At 46.7% G+C, this 17,502-nt stretch overlaps 1 pseudogene; it reads right to left on the bottom strand.

Annotated features, from left to right (window-relative positions):
• Positions 1 to 1,453: 1,453 nt before the first annotated feature.
• On the bottom strand, positions 1,454 to 1,940 carry LOC138398011 (large ribosomal subunit protein mL42 pseudogene; annotated as a pseudogene).
• Positions 1,941 to 17,502: the final 15,562 nt, after the last annotated feature.

The raw sequence follows: 17,502 nt of genomic DNA, 5'->3' as shown, positions 1-17,502 counted from the left end.
TACGAGGAAACAGGCAAGAGAGGCTGACTTTTCCACATCACAAAGTTAAGAAGTAACAAAACCACGGAGGAAGGGACGTCTGAAGGTGAAGGTAAGTGTAGCAAAGGCAAAGCCCTAATTAGCCCCAGGGCTTGGCTGGAACCAGGGCTGGGACGCCAAGCCAGAGCCAGAGAGCCATGGGGGACTGGGGAAGGAAATGACTTGAGGTTCCTTCCCATGGGCTGCAGCCTGTGGGACCTTGTCTGCCTGTGCTCAGGGCTTGTCCTGGTCAGGCACGAGGTGAAGACTGCAAAGGGTCCAGGGGCCGCAAACACAGGGAGAGGAATGACCTGGGTCTGGTAACACGGAAGGACTGAGGGAACAGTGGGGAGGGCTGTTCCCTGGTGGGATGGCAGAGGTGTGTATGAGTAGATTATAGCATGCAGGCCTTGTCCACAAACTAATGGCAGACTTCATCCATCCTCCTAGCTGGCTGCCACTGTAGTCACCGACCAAGGCCCTCAGCACAGACCTCATTCCTCAAAAAGAGAAAAAGAGCCCCCACCCCCAAACAATCCTCCTGTATATTGGCTCTAACCCAAGGAGTTCCAGGGACAGAATCTTGCTGAACCACCCGTAGCTCCAGCACTTGCCAATTGGTCCTCAGAGCTCAGCAGTTTGAAGAAATATTTTCAGTAGGTTCTGGGAGGGGAGCCAGGAGGCAGCAGTGCCTTTCCCTTGAGATGACATTCCCTGAGGAAGCTCGGCTCAAGTGGACATTCTTCCAGGGTCACGGAAACGTCTGTGACCTACACGCACAGGATTTCGTTCTGGAGACAGGAGCTGCCACTCCCCAGGGGTGGTTCCATGCCAACCCCTCTCCCCACACAACCTCTGGGAAACAATACCCACTTCCCTGTGCCAGGTGTTACACGCTGTCAGGCGGAGCTGTCCGCTGGCACATGACGGAACCAGTGCTTTGCCGGTGTTTGCAGAGAGAGGTCCGGAGAAAGCAGAAAAGGCCCTGCATCCTGAACCTAGTGAAATTGTGGACCAGGATCTCTGAAAAAGAAGATACATTTCCTCAGCCTTTAAATCTATAAAAATAGTAGAAAATCTGTCCTTTGATTACGTAAGAGAATGTCTTTCTTCTTAGGAAATGTATATATGCACAGAGAGAGAGAAAGAGACAATACAAATATGGTAACATTGGTGAATCTGGGTAAAAGGTGTTTGCAAATTCCTTGTACATGCAACTTTTCTGTAAGTTTGAAATTGTACCAAAATAAAAAGGGACGAAAGAGAGAATTACAAAACACAAAGGAGCATTTTAGACAAATTAATCCTCATTCCCACCAGACTAGCCCAAGAATGGATTTAATTTTTGTGTGGGTTTTGGTTTTTTTTAATATGAAAACATTTTATTATCAGTTTGCTATATAATATATTAGTGCATATACCAGATTGTACTTTCTCAGATGGCAAATGAGGCACAGGATAACATTTTTCCTTGATCCCCAAAGAACCTCAATATTACGTCTTTTGGAGGATCCAGTTTTTTATGACATCTGTGATATTGTCCATGAGGATACCAGCAGTGCTTTGCAGCAAAGAACATTTCGTTCTATCATGGGTTCTTGTTCTCTCATGGGTTCTTGCTCAGGGTGCTCACTGTTTTCTTCTACTCTAGTTTTTAGCACTTGATCATTGTTTCTTCATGACTGTGCACAGGATTTGGTCAAGGGATAGGTTTTGTGTGTTCATATGCAGCGTCCACAGAAGTGTACCATCATCCTGCCATCAGATGTCAAAGCAAGCTGTACTTTGCAATTGTAGCCATCTGGAAGAGAAGAACACATAGATTTACAACAAACACAATATAAAGCTCTGTTTTGGATTGAAAGTAAATGTTTCAAGATAGTTCTCTTTGACATCACCCATTTTACTGCTGCTACTGTCATGGTGTAGCAAGATGCTTATCAGGTGGTATGAAGAAAGATGTTTTGAAGAGAAACTGCTTTTAAAACCTGCTTCTAGGCAGACCAGTTTTCATTCCTGATTAACAGCTCCTCATTGTAAGCCCACTGTCTTCTCTCCTCATTTTTTGTATAGATTTTGAATTATTTTTACTCAGTTGCAATCATAGACAAGTTTGTAGTCTGCTTTTTTTTTACTTAACATTAGTTATAAACTGTTTCCATACTGCTACACATTGTTTGTAATTATCATTTTACTGATTTACAATATTCTGTGTCATGATTTATGTTCTCCTGTTGATGGACATTTAAGACGAAGAAGGCGATTGATGTCAGTCCATCATGAGCTCTTACCGGACGCTGCCTACCACAGGCTGTGTACAGGCGTTATCTTATGTGACTGTCACGATCCTGGCATGCCCCAAGCACTGTTCCAAAGTCTTGGGAACAGATCAGCAAATTACACGGACAAAGTGGAGCTTACATTCTAATGGGGAGAGAGGGTAGAGAATGTACAATAAAGAATATACATAATAAATAAGAAAAGTATGTATTATGTTAGAAGGTGTCAGGTAATATAGAAAAATAGAGCAGGGTAAGGAGAGGAAGGGGGTATAGAAGGAGAGGATGTTTCCGTTTTAAATAGAATAGTTGGGGTAGGCCATACTGAGAAGTTAACGTTTGGGCAAAGACTTGAAGGAGAGGGGAGCAAACCATGAATAACACATGGACAAATAAATGAACAAATAAAATGACTTTTATGATACATTCTAACTATGTCATTAGGAAACAGGCATTAGAAGGGCTAAGATCCCAAGTTTGGAAAGATAAATTCTAAGGAGAGATAAGATCAAAGTTTAAAAGATCATCCAAAGCGCAGGTGGGGTGAACAATGACTCATTCCACAAACAGTAGCATTTGTTGCTCCAAAGTAGTTTTGAGCCAAACAAAGCAAGCTGCTTCTTTGCACAGCAGGTAGTAAACACATGAGACTTAGGCCCTTAAAGATGGCATAGGCTGAAAGCATGGGACAGTTTTCAATAAACCCATGGATGCCAGCCCTGGGGTCAGTGATTGAAAGAAATTGAGGATATTTGGAGGATATGCCCCAACCTTTTGATGTGATTCGGAGTAAAAGTCTACCCTTTTAAGAAACATACATCTTGTGCCATGTTGGGACACAGGATCTTGGTAAGCTGGGCCCAACCAAGCAGCCCCGATGGCTCTGGATGCATCTCTCTCATAAGCAACACTGACAGTCCTTTACACTCCACACTTTTGGTGTTTGTTAAACAAAATGCAAAATTGAACAGGCAGAATTATTACATTTGAGGCTTTTAAAAATATACAAGAATTATATAGGCTAAACTTTTTCAAGCATATTATCACACTTTGTCACCAGGGCAGGATTTGTCATTTTGACTGAAGTATAATCTTTAACAATTGACTTGCTTAATAAATAATTTGCAACTTAAATGGCCCTTGCTTTTCGTAGACTGTTTCAGCCATAAATACATAAACATAATTTCAATGAAATGAAACTGAAATATGTGAATGTGGCTTAATATTTAGAGGATTTCGCCAGGCGCAGTGGCTCACGCCTATAATCCTAGCACTCTGGGAGGCCGAGGCAGGTGGATCGCTCGAGATCAGGAGTTGGAGACCAGCCTGAGCAAGAGTGAGACTCCCCCCACCCCCGCCCCGTCTCTACTAAAAAATAGAAAGAAATTATCTGGCCATCTAAAAATATATAGAAAAAAATTAGCTGGGCATGGTGGCGCATGCCTGTAGTCCCAGCTATCCGGGAGGCTGAGGCAGTAGGATCGCTTGAGCCCAGGAGTTTGAGGTTGCTGTGAGCTAGGCTGATGCCATGGCACTCACTCTAGCCCGGGCAACAAAGCGAGACTCTGTCTCAAAAAAATATATATATATTTAGAGGATTTTTACAGAAATAAAAGCTCAGTTTGTGAGGTTAAATACCTCTTTGCAAATTCGTTTTGCACACATGGATTGGATTTTGTTTATTGAGTTTTCTTTTTCTTTTTTTTTCTGAGACAGTCTTGCTCTGTTGCCCGGGCTAGAGTGCTGTGGCATCAGCCTAGCTCACAGCAACCTCCAACTCCTGGGCAAAGCCATCCTCCTGCCTTAGCCTCCTGAATAGCTGGGACTACAGACATGTGCCACCACACCCAGGTAATTTTTTTGTATTTTTAGTAGAGACGGGGTCTCCCTCTTGCTCAGGCTGGTCTTGAACTCCTGAGCTCTAGCAATCCTCCAACCTCAGCCTCCCAGAGTGCTAGGGTTACAGGCGTGAGCCACCACACCTGGCCTATTGAATTTTCTTAGAGTAGAACACTACATAAGGCACTACAGTTTTTAAAAATGTATTTAAGCTTTCTGTGTATTGATGGAAATGTTCTCCAAAACAGCAAAGTTATGGATCAGTATGTATTATATGCTATCATTTCTATTAGAAATATACACACAGGCCAGGCTCAGTGGCTCAGGCCTGTAATCCTAGCATTCCGGGAGGTGGAGGTGGGAGGATCACTTGAGGTCAGGAGTTCTTGATCAGTTGACCAGCCTGATCAAGAGCGAGACCCCATCTCTACTAAATAGAAAAAATTAGCTGGGCTTGGTGGCACATGCCTGTAGTCCCAGCTACTCGGGAGGCTGAGACAGGAGGATCACTTGAGCCCAGGAGTTTGAGGTTGCTATGAGCTAGGCTGACATCACGGCCACTGTAGCCCGGGCAACAGAGTGAGACTCTGTCTCAAAAAAAGAAAGAAAGAAAGAAATATACACACAGAAGCTCATATATGCACAGGATAGCCCTGGAAGGATACACAAAGAATTGGTAATAGTGTCTGCCTTCATGAACTGAAACAAGGTGACTGAAGGACAAAGTAGGAGACAGTTTTTTCATCGCACACCCTTTTAGATGTTTTGACTTTTATACCTTGAGTATATAGTATTTAGTAAAAAAAATAATTTTTAACACATTTTAAAAAAGCATTGGTGACAATTATATAGTCACCAGAATGACTCTGAAATAAATAATGAATGCTAGTGTTAGGACACATGGACAGGGTCAGGAAAAGTACTGAGTCGAGGATGATGCCTTCCTCCTAAGTTCTGCCTTAAATGTAGTCTAGTATTTTAATTTAGTTGACTGGAAATTTTTTAAAGACTTACTTGAGATATAGCTTATATATCTGATGTCATCAGACAAGGACCTCTGCTCTAATTTCACGAAGCCCATCATATTTGATCTTCAAAATTGCCTTTTCTTTTCTTTTTTAAAAATTGCAGCTTCCAAAATGTGAATACGTCAATAATTATATGAGCCACAGTTATGAACGCATAGTTCACACAAGGCAAAAGGCAAAGAGTATACCAATTCACGGAAAATATCCCACCTGAATAGTCAAAGAAATTCAAACCAGAACAAAGAAATATCTTATTCAATTAGCAATTTGGTCAAAAGTTACTCCCAATAGAGGGTCTGGTGAATCTTGTATATATTGACATCACTGGCTAAAATATAAATCAGCCTGGCCCTTTTGTGAAGCACTATGTCAATTCACATAGCCATTTAAAATATTAATGTCTTTAGTCCTGGTAATCCCACTCCTGGGAATTTATCCTGAGGAAATTTTTCCAAAGAAGAGAAAAAGCTCTATGTGGGAAGATGGTTGCAGCAGTATCAATCTATCTTAGTGGGATTGGGCTGCTATACCAAAATACCATAAACTGGCTTAAACAGCAAGCATTTATTTCTCACACTTCTGGAGGTTGGAAATCTGGGGTTAGGGTGCCAGTAGGGTCAGATTCTGGAGAAGGCCTTCTTTGGAGTTTCAGAGTGTCAACTTTTTATTGTATCCTCACATGGTGGACAGAGAGCTAGCTAGGTCTCTGGCCTCTTCTTATAAGGACATAATTCCATTTTTTTTTGACATAATTCCATTTATAAGGGCTCCACTCTCATGACCTAATTATAATACCTCCCAAAAGTCTCACCTCCATATGCCATCACATCAGGATTCGTATTTCAACATATAAATTTTGGAGGGACACAAACACTCAGTCCATTGCACCATGAAAGTGAGAAAGTGATGTTAATCTCGGAGTCAGGTGTCCGGGTCTGAGGGCTTGGCTCTGGGACCTGCCGGTTGGGATCTGTGTGGTCTTGGGTTTAGTGATTTGATCTTCCTGAGTCCATGCCTGCCAGGAGGGAAGGAGGGAAATCAGGGTTGGAAAGTGCTGTGCAACCAGATTTTGGAGGGTCTTGACTGCTAATCAAGGATTCCAGGCTCTGTGCAGTGAGCAAGAGAAACATTACAAGTATTTGATCAGAGCTGTGCATCGGAAAGATTAACCCAGCAGTGGCATATAAGAGGAATGGAACGAGGGAGAATGCAGAAGTGGGGAGGCCATTTAGGAGGCTTCTGCAGTAGTCTACAAGAGAGGCAATGACTAATTAAATGAAACAGCCCAAATTGTGTGAGTACCTTGTGGGTGATGAGCTATTATCATAAATCTCCAGCCTTCCCGTAGCATCTGTTTTAAAGTCTGCACTGAGCAGAAATATTACAGAATAACACCTTATATTTCTAAAGCCCTTTACAGTTAAAAAAGTGCTTTCATGTGCATTATCTCATTTGATCTTCAAGGTATTTACAGGTGGATTTTTGTGAAGGAGTTTTTCCAGATATTGAAATTGGGCCTATGGGTTTATAATTTTCAGGGCCCACCCTTCTCTTCTCCTCCACTCTGCTTCCTTTTGTCCAGTCTTCAGGCACTTCATGGTTCTTTATTCTATTTCACTACCAAAAAAAATAATAATAATAATGCATGCTGAACAACACACCAGGTGTCTTGCTTAAGTCCCTCCAAAGGCAGGTAAATCATCAGTGTGCTGGATGTGAGTGCATTTGGTTTATTTAATCATTCGTTCATCTTTCTCTGATCACAGTGGAGTTTCACATGTTCCACCATATGCTGTCCCAACGATGCTCTGCACACAGGAGTGCGAGCCCACGAGGGGGCCTAGCCTTCCCTCCCTGTCTGCCAGGGCGGAAGGAGAAATCAGATTGGGAAAGTCCTGTGGGACCAGATCATGGAGGGTCTTGACTGCTAAGCCAAGGACTCCAGGCTCTATGCAGTCAGCAAGAGAAACATTACAGGTTTTTTTGATCAGAGCTGTGCATGAGGAAGATTAACCCAGCAATGGCTCCCTCCAGCTTCAGCCCTTCCCCCATCCCAGGGAGGGGTATCTCCCTCTGGAGGCCCAAAAAGGGGTCCCAAGTCACATAGACACAATCTGGGAGCCGTGGGACTAGTGATCACCCGGGAGACCTGCCGCCCGGGTCTCCACTGTGACTGAGGCTTCCTAACTCGGGGCTTCTCTGGCTTCCAGAAGCACTAATGAGCAGGGCTGAGCGGTAATTAAGACTGTGCTCAGTTCCACATCACGCAGCACAGCTGCAGCTGCCGGGAGGAAGGGGCGGGAGAGAAGACAGGAAGGCTGCCCTTAGCCCTCTCCTCCCACTCCCGAGCCCGCTTGCTCCCCAGGCCCTCTCTAGTGTGGCACGGGGGGGGGGTTGGGAAAGCCACGGGATGAGCAAGCAACTACAGGAGTTGGCTGCCCAGGGCCGGAGAAAGAGTGGTCAGACACCAGCCAGGTGTTGCTGCTCCATCCATCCCAGGTGAGGGGCCAATGGGGCCAAGCTGTGGTTTTCTCAGAAGTGAGGACTCCCCTGTCTTGCAACCAGCCTGGCGCTACAGAACCTGCAGCAGGAGGGTGCTCTGATCCAGCAAGGGGGGCGTACGTGACACACTATACCCACGACTCATTGCTATGCAGGTATGCCTGTTGTCTCTGGGCAGTCTGGGACCCTCTGTGGCTCGCATCTCAGACCAACCTACCTCAGTAACAGACACTCAGTGAGCAACACCGAGCCAGGCTCTGGAGGTCCACGGGTCAATATGACCCAGTCTGTAACACAGAGCACACTCGCCTGTGGAGAGGCAGATGTGAAAACAGAGACAACTGCTACAATAGTGATGAGAAAAAGTTCTGTGGGGCCACAGAACCGCCTAGGGTAGATTGAGGAAAGCTTCACTTGGATGGTGGCTTTGAATTGCGCCTGGAAGTAACAGATGGATTCACCAGAAAAGATGCTTTTGACAGAGGGAATGGAGTGAGCAGAGGAAGAGGGTGTGGAATAGAGGTGGCCTGTCCTAGCCCAGTGAACAGCCAGGAGACATGGCCAGCCCTGAGCGTGCATGGAGAGGGAAGGGGTGGGGTCCAGCGACGCATCAGGGGTCACAGGCTGGGCAGGAGCAACTGTCGGGATGACCCTCATTGCCCAGCTCACACCACTTCAGGTGCTGGGCGGATGCTCTGCGACTTTATCAGAATCCCTGGGGAGCTGCTCCAGCCCCACATGCTCAGCTGGAGGGGCTCAGCCATGAGCAGAGGGACTGGCAGAAAAGGCAGAGCTGGAGGGAAGGGGCTTAGCACTGGGTTCCAGTCCACTCCTGAGTCCCACACAGGGAAACAAGGAATGGTACAGCACGTGTGTCCTGAGGCCTGGGGAAGCCTGGCCTCGTGTGTGGGTGTCATAGCACCAATAGCCTTCTTGCCGTCTGTCCACTGCTCTGGGGAACACAGGTACCTGAAGGTTTGCAGAACCCAGGGATGAGGCAGAAGAGTTCAGTGACATTAATAGTTCTACAGGGGCTGAACTAAGGAGTGCTGACAATCAGCTCCCAAACAGAGACCCACAACACATAACCTGTGAGCTGGAGAAAGATTAGTCTCAAAAATCCTGGATCTTTAGTAATACTGTAACCACTTTAAATATATGTAACTAACACTCATTCCAAATCTCCTTTTTGCAATGTGCTAATTTACGACCACAGAGTTTGTTGTCCCCTCTCCTGCCAGTGTCCCCTTCCCCTGTCTGAGTGGCACGAAAGTGATTCTCCAAGGGGATTTTGGGTTGTGCTTCATTCATGTAGCAGAAAGCCTGTGATGCTGGTGTGTCAGGTCACCCACCTCTTGGCTAGTGAGCGCCCCCTTCCTGTCTTTCCTGAATGTAGATTTCCAGTAAACAAAGACCTTATTTTTCATTGAGTCTGTGGTCTCGTTTTCCATAGCAGTGTGCCTCAGAAAGACTGAGGTCTCTTGCATGGCCATGATTTGAAAGTCTAGAAATGGATTCACAGGTGAGCTGTGTTCACTGCAGAGCTAAGCTGAGGCTGCCCTGCACCCCTCGCCCCTCCCTCAAGGGGTCACAGGGCACCTGTGGGCACCTCTTCCTGTTGCCTGTATGTATGTCCCAGTAGGAGAAAGAGGAGTGGAGAGAAATGAGTCCCCTTCACTGGTGTGTATGCGGACGGTGCCTATGGTCCAAGCCGCCGTCACACTCGGTCAACCCGATCTGGCTTCCCTTCCTGTGCCCTTGCCACAGAAGGGACCTCTGGGGCCCGGGCCCATCTCTGTCCCATGACCTGGCAGGTGTGAGCCAGAACTGTGGAGAAATCTTCGGAGCTGGGGAAGCAGAGGGAGGACTGGAATGCCTTTCATTTTGAGTGTCTTCCTTTGGACTTTTGCATTTATAATATTTCTATTTTTAAAAGAATCATTTGCTTCTTTTTATTGTAGCGTATTTTCCTCAGAGCAATAAAGGCTTTCGCAATATGGAAAAAGTGACATTTGATCTGAAGGAGTCTGGGGGCGCTCCAAGTGTGGGGAGCTGACCTTTTATAACCACCCATCGGGCCGCGGGCTGGCGACGCGGGAGCTGAGCCTCCAGGACTGATGTCTGCTGCTCTCCACAGGTCAGTTCGCAACGGGACCTGCTGGGTGACAACCCTGGGGCGTGTGCAAGCGTGTGCAGGCGTGTGCTCCTATCCTCTTTCCCGTGGTCTCTCCAGGTGGCTGTGGCTCACCCCGTCTGTCTTCTTCACTCTCTTGCTAGCTGTCCCAGTTCTCAGTTTCTCCCTCCCTCCTTTCAGCCCCGCCCACAAGCCATGCGGGCTGGGCCAGAGGGAAACAGTTGTTGCCGTTTTTCCCCAGCTCCGGCTCAAACCTGACACCCACAGAAAGGTCAGGCCCACGTGGTTCCGCACATCCCCTGCCTGGCCCGCCCTAGCTGTTGCCATGGTGACTGCTTGGCTGGAAATGTCTTTAGCCACCCCTACTCAGCACACTGGGTGGCTGTCCCAGGCTCCATTCTCAGAAAAACCACTCCTGCCAGGGGTTCTGGAGTTACAGGGCCTCTGAGAATATAGACAGATGGACAGACACACAGAAAATCAAAGCCGGAGGCACACACACTGGCAGAGCCAAAGAGCAACAAGCATACTGAGGGGTGGGGAACATGAAGACGGGAGAAAGTGAGGTGGGGACAGACCCCGCCATGCCACGCAGGCCTGAGGGATGAATACAGCAAAGCAGAGGCTGGAGTGAGAAGAAGAAAGAGACAAAGGGAGGCACTGAGAACCCCAGGCGAGAGTAACAGAGAGGCCCCAGGGAGGCCCCAGGGAGACAGAGAGGTGTGAGAGAAGTCAGCTCTCCACCAGCTCCCATCCCAGGACAGTCTCTCCTGCAGAGAGTTTCTCTTCAACTCATTCTCTCTGAGGTCTCGGGTGGGGGCTGAGTTGATTTGCTGCCCAGACTCTTCCTCTGGCTGGACACATTTGCCACCTTAAGGGGGTCCTTGGCCTAAGCTCACATGGACGCACGTCCCTCCCTGCTCCAGGGAGGCTCTTGATCCCATTCCCCAAACTCATCATAAATACGTACTCTCAGCTTCACCTGTCCCAGGAGGTGAAATGGGCATCAGAACATGGAGCAGGGATGGTAAAAAAAAAAAAAAAAAAGAGGCAAAATTTAGGGAGTAATGAGTGTGAGCAGCAGAGATGATGAAGCCCCTGGAGGTAACTAGGGAAGAGAGAGGCTGGACAGTGAGTACCAGACAGGAGTGAGTGGGTAAACGGGTGGGAAGGGGAGGGAGGAAGAGAGAGATGGGTTCCGAGCTCTGCCCAAGGCAAGTCAGAGGAGATGCAACAGGAGTGGTGGCCCGTTGCACTGGTCTTCAGGGCCTGGGTACGAGCCCTGCCCCCAACATCAGTGCCATTATTTCCCATCTTCCCAGTGTCTCCGGGGCTCTGAGTGAGGTTTCTTGGGGTCTTTGAATTCTTGGTCATTCTTCTTAGCATATTCTTCTTAGAAAATAATTTGGCCATCAGCACAGGAAACTCTGAGGCCCATCCAGCCTTTGACCTGTCCTGACTGTGACCACAGTAAAGAACGGACAATGCCATCAGTGTCCCTAATGTCACCACGTTCCAAGGTTGTGTGTTGGTGTTAAGTTGAACAGGTGCCGGCCTGGAGTGCCCAATACCCTCGGCCCAGAGAGCCTGGTGAGGTAGCTGGGCCCAGAAGGGAGACTTGAGCCCAAGAGAGCTGTGGGTGGACATTCAGACACTGGGCTGAACTAGCTGACCTGGGAGAACCACTCCTTACGCTGGGCCACAGAGGCTGGGATGTGAAAGTCAAAGGTCAGGTACTGCCCTGGAAGATGGACCCTGGACCTGGTGAAAAAGGGACTGTGCCAGATGTTGATGTGCCGCTCCACATCCTGCAGCCCACCTCTGTGACCACTTGCAGCTGCAGTGAACAGTTCTTGTGCACCCACACAGCTTCCCCACCTCTATCCTTTTCTGCCTGAGGCTTCTTCAGCCCCTGCAGGACAGCCTAGAAGTGGCAGGGGCTTAACGCTTCCAAGGAGCAAACCTCCACCAGCGATGGACAGCATCAGTGGAATTATATCCCCCTTGATTTCCCATCACTCAGAGGGAAACTATGGCTCTTCAGAGTGATCCCAGGGGGACTGAGCCCTCACTGCCCACAATGGACCTACTCAACACAGGGAACGGTCTCATGCTCCTTGCTCCCTCACTCCTGCTCACCCCCTAAAACAAATTGCCTACATCCAAGCCCTTGTCCCATGGCATGCGTTCAGAAACAAGAGAAACAAAACAGCATAAGGGCTTCCTTAGGGTGATCTTCCCAGCCCAAGAGTCTGTCCCACAGGGCCAGGCTAAGATAGGCGTTAGAGGGCTCTGCCTCTGACTGCTGGGTGGTGGGTGATCAGGTGTTTGTGGGAAGGAGTCACTATCAGCTAGGGATGGGAAAGGAAAATTCACCAGCTCTCCTTCCCAAACACTGGGGAGGCCAGCGCGGACTTACTAACAGCCAGATCCCAGAGGTCTCCAGTGGATAACCACAGACTTTCATAACTGAAAGGGACTTTAGGGGTGACCTGATCCAACTTTCTATTCAATGCAGAAATCCCCTGTATAATCTCTCTGACATCTGCTTAAATACCTTTAGTGACAGGGAACTAACTACCTTTTATGAGGCCACCCTATTCACTATTGAACAGTTATTAGAAAGTTCTCCTTAACACTGAATAGTAATTAGTCTCTCTGAAACTTTCCCTCATTGGTCCTAGATTCTCCTTTGTATTTTGGTGTCACAGATTTCTACCCAAAATTCCTCCAAATGTTTGTAAGCCAATGGGGTCTCTATTATACCTTCTCTTTTCCAGGCAAAACAATCTTCTTGCTTGTCCTTTCTTCAAATGACTCCATCTTCTGAGCTTCTGAGCCTCCTCACCCGGGACCCCTCCTCCAGGGAGCATTGTGCTTTGTCAATGTTCCTCTTACAATGTGGTGCCCAGATGATACTTTTGGGGTGGTATTGTCAGGGCAGAATGCATTTCTACACTACTATGGCCCCAAGTATATTTCCACCATTGATTCCTAAAATTATAACTTTTTAGCAGCTACATGACACCACTGAGTCAGCTGAACTGTTAAGACACTGAACATCTGTTGTTTTGGCTTCTCAGTATCCCTTTTCCCTTTCTTCAGGTAACAGCAACCCTCCCCCACTTCCCATTCTCACATGGTTCTGGTGGGATTGTTAACTACAGTATCATGTACCCCTAGCCATGGGTCTTACCCTGGTCATTGTCATTGGTCCAGTGATGAGCATGTGACCCAGGCCAGGCCAATTGCAGTCCTCCCCTGGGATTTGTGATATGAAGTTGGAAAGTGCTATCTTTCCTCTAGAGTTACTCACCTGGGATGATGTAAGCCCAGAGCTATCTATGCTATACCAACACACAGAGAAGAGTCAGGAGTGGAAGGAAGAGGAGGCTAAAAATACTGTTGGAGTCCTTGGGTCCAGCTGGCCTTGAGGCCAGCTCCATTTCTGCCCTTCTCAATCAATATGCCTGTATGGCTTAGGCTAGATTGAGTCTGACTTCTGTCACTATAACAAATTAATTATTATATAATTCTTCTTTGTCCTCTACTTGTATAGTTCATTTTTGATCCTACATGAATGACTTCACATTTATCCATATTAGGTTTCATACTTTGTCCCATCACACCAGTTTATAAAAAGTTTTTAAAATTAGGGGACCAGGCACAGTGGCTCATGCCTGTAATACTAGCATTCTGGGAGGCTAAGGTGGGAGGATTCCTTGAGGTCAGAAGTTCGAGACCAGCCTGAGCAAGAGTGAGTCTCTGCTGCTAAAAAAAAAAAAAAAAAAAAAAATTTAGAATTGAGATTCTGTTAGTCAATCAATTACCAATCCCTCTCATTTTTGATAAAGATGCCTTCTATGTACTCATTCAAATCATTGATAAAAATGTTGAGCTGGACAGAGTGAAAAAAAAGAAAAAACCAGCAGCATGTCAAGTTCATCAATAAACAAATTTACCTTTGAGATGATTGTTCAAACAACTGAGTCTACTCTACTTTTATCCAACCTATACTCTCCATCCTGTCTCCCTTGATCACGCACCATGTCAAAGACCATGCTGCACCTTGGCATTCTGCTGAGCTAATAGTTGATAATCTCATCCAAAAAAGATATAAAACTGAAAAATCAAAATTGGTACTAGAGATTATCTATTCTTTAAAATGCTTATAAACTCTTAGTAACCCATCTCCCTTCTTGCCCACGCATACAGGCACACATACACAATACCTGTTACCCACCCCCACACCCCCACTTTTGCCTCCTCCCTCCCTATGTATTTTATCTGTTTTAAAACCTTTTTTTTTGTTTGTTTGTTTTTGTTTTGAGACAGAGTCTGGGTCTTTTTAGTAGAGAGGAGGTCTGGCTCTTGCACAAGCTGGTCTTCAACTCCTGGCCACGAGTGCTAGGATTATAGGCATGAGCCACAGCGCCAGGCCTTAGAACCAATTTTTAACAGTGAATTAGGGTCTGTGGCCATACCACCCTGAATGCACCTTATTGTGGAAGCTAAGCAGAGTTAGGACTGCTTGGTACTTAGACGGGAGACCGACTTGGAATACCACGTGCTGTAGGCTTTCCCCCCACTGCTAAATTTGACTGGTGTAAAAAAAGGGGGGTGGGAATTAGGTCAACATGAAGGCAGAAGAGAGTCAGTTTGTTTGGGAAGACAAAGCCTGTACTTCAGAGCAATGTATGACATGTAGCACTTGGGACAGGGGAGGTGGGCAGAAGGAACCTGCGCCCTTGGGGCCACATGCGGCCCTCCAGAACCCCAGGCACTACCCCTCCACTGAATCCAAACTTCACAGAACAAATCCCTTTATTAAAAGGATTTGTTCTGTAAAATTTGGATTCAGTCAAAAGGCCACACTCAAGGATCCAGAAAGCCACATGTGGCCCCAAGGCCGCAGATTCCCCACCCCCCTTGAAGCAAGGGGGCAGTACATTGAGAATTTAGGAAAGCCTGGGGCTGAAGGCTGGGGAATCAAGGAGCAGGGGCCCACTGTTGCTCCACTTGGCCTGCAGGAGGCAGTGTGGCATAGCAACAGCACAGGCTCCGGAGAGAGCTAGACCTGGCTCCCAAACCTAGCACCTGTAGCTAACCACACTTGTGGTTATTACCTTGTGTGAGCTCCTGCAGCTCCCAAGACAGCAGACACTCAGGTGCCACGCTTCCTTCCACCCCATTACCAAGTCCCAGTGGTTCTTCTTGCAAATGCTGCTCACACCCACTTCTCTAGCCTCATTGCCATACTTCATTCACATAACCACCATCTCTTCAAAATTTCTTCTGCCCCATTTTCTTTTCTTTTTCTTTTTTTTTTTTTTTGAGACAGAGTCTCACTCTGTTGCCCAGGCTAGAGTGAGTGCCGTGGCGTCAGCCTAGCTCACAGCAACCTCAAACTCCTGAGCTCAAGCGATCCTCCTGTCTCAGCCTCCCAAGTAGCTGGGACTACAGGCATGCACCACCATGCCCGGCTAATTTTTTCTATATATATTTTTAGCTGTCCATATAATTTCTTTCTATTTTTAGTAGAGATGGGGTCTCGCTCTTGCTCAGGCTGGTCTCGAACTCCTGAGCTCAAACGATCTGCCCACCTCGGCCTCCCAGAGTGCTAGGATTACAGGCGTGAGCCACCGCGCCCGGCCCCCATTTTCTCTCTCTTCACTTTCCAAGACTGAAATTACACATACTGAGCCCGTTTCTTATTGTCCTACAGCTCTTGGAAGCTTGGTTTTGCTTTGTTCCCCCACCCTCCATTTTCTCTTTGTATCTCAGTTAAGACGATTTTTATTGATGTTTATTGATCTATCTTCAAGTTCACTGGTTCTTTCTTCAGCTGTGCCTAGCTACTGAAAAGCCCGTTGAAACAATTCATCTCTAATAGCATTTTTGTTTGTTTTTTATTTTTCATTTTTTTAGAGACAAAATCTCACTCTGTCACCCAGGCTAGAGTTCAGTGGAGCAATCATAGCTTAGGCTCTTAGGCACAAGCGATCCTCTTGGCTCAGTTTTCCGAGTAGCAGCTGGGACTACAGGTACACATCACTATGCCTGGCCAATTTATTTTATTTTTTATTTATTTTTATTTTTTTTGGAGACAGAGTCTTGCTCTGTTGCCCGGGCTGGAGTGCCGTGGCGTCAGCCTAGCTCACAGCAACCTCAAACTCCTGGGCTTAAGCAATCCTTCTGCCTCAGCCTCCCGAGTAGCTGGGACTACAGGCATGCACCACCATGCCCGGCTAATTTTTTTTTTTCTATATATATTTTTAGCTGTCCAGATAATTTCTTTCTATTTTCAGTAGAGGTGGGGTCTCGCTCTTGCTCAGGCTGGTCTCGAAGCCCTGAACTCAAACAATCCACCCACCTCGGCCTCCCAAGTGCTAGGATTACAGGCGTGAGCCACCGTGCCTGGCCCTGGCCAATTTTTTAATTTTTTGTAGAGATGGGGAGGTGGATTAGGGGAGGGTCTCGCTATGTTGTCCAGGCTAATCTTGAACTCATAGCCTCAGACAATCCTTCCACCTCGGCCTCCCAAAGTGCTCGGATTTTAGGCGTGAGTCACCATGCCCAGCCTCAACTTCAGTCTTAATCAGATCCTACTCCTGAGCTCCAGGAGTGGGCCTTTCTCAGTGCTTCTGTCCTTCTCCCCATGGTAGCCAAACTCTGCCTTATATCTATGGTTCATTTGGGGTGAGCCAGAGTTTCTTGCCGTCTCTCCCAACAGAGCAGATCTTTGCTTGAATCTTCAGCCCAACGTAGTTTCCTGCTTGTCCCTGGGGTAGAAGGTTTTTCCTTCTATTCTCCCAGAAGCAATGGATCTTGCCTGTGTTCAAGGGCAAGGAGGTTTTATCCCTCACCAGAAGCAGATTGAGTTTTGCTTTTCTTCTTCTCCCAAAGCAAGAGTTTATTACCCCTCCCCCAGTGGCTTAAGGCTGTTGCTTAAAGGAGAGGACCGTGGAAGCAGTTGAGGCTTTCTGCCTTCCACCAGTAGCCGCCTAATCAACTCCTGCACGTCTGCATCACCAGGGAGGATCCATCCATCTCCTGCCCTGCTCCCACTTTTTCTCATGAACCCTAGGGGAGGCCTGTGGAGAGGTTGCCTGTGAGTGCAGACTCTCCTGTGTTTGGAACTGTATCCAGCTACTCTAAACTGACACGCTAGCCTACATGTAACCTTTAACACACTGACTGCCACAACTAGAAAAAAATTCTTTTCTTTGGAGGCCACAGTGTTTTATTACAAAAATAGAATAAAACTTAGAAAACAAAATGATCCTTTCTAATTTAATGAAAAATGAAATTTATTGACTTCTACTCATTTAATCCACATTTTCAGGATTAATTTGTCAATATTAATTGTAACAATAAGAACATCAAGTAAGATTTTCACGAACCAACTGCAGGGTTTTGCTTCCCAAGGCCTCAGGCTCAAAACTAGCATGAGTTAACTACAGCTCACATGACAGTTAATGTGTTAAAATTTTAACGTTTTTCTTGGTTTCTTCTTACCCACTTGTAATGATAGTCTTATCTTTGCCAAAGTTGAAACAGTTCGTGTGTTGCTGTCTCTCCTTGTAGGGGCTTTAGTTGGTTGTCTTGTGATCTCAACTTTCTGAAGGGCTCAAGGAAAGTTATGATTTTGTAGATTATCTGGCTTTCACAGTGTTATGGTAGGAGCAACATTTTCTTGCAT

The sequence above is a fragment of the Eulemur rufifrons genome, chromosome 2, assembly GCF_041146395.1.
Source record: "Eulemur rufifrons isolate Redbay chromosome 2, OSU_ERuf_1, whole genome shotgun sequence".
Lineage (NCBI taxonomy): Eukaryota > Metazoa > Chordata > Mammalia > Primates > Lemuridae > Eulemur > Eulemur rufifrons.
The sequence above is the reverse complement of the archived record's forward strand: the minus strand, read 5'-3'. Positions and strand labels throughout refer to the sequence as shown.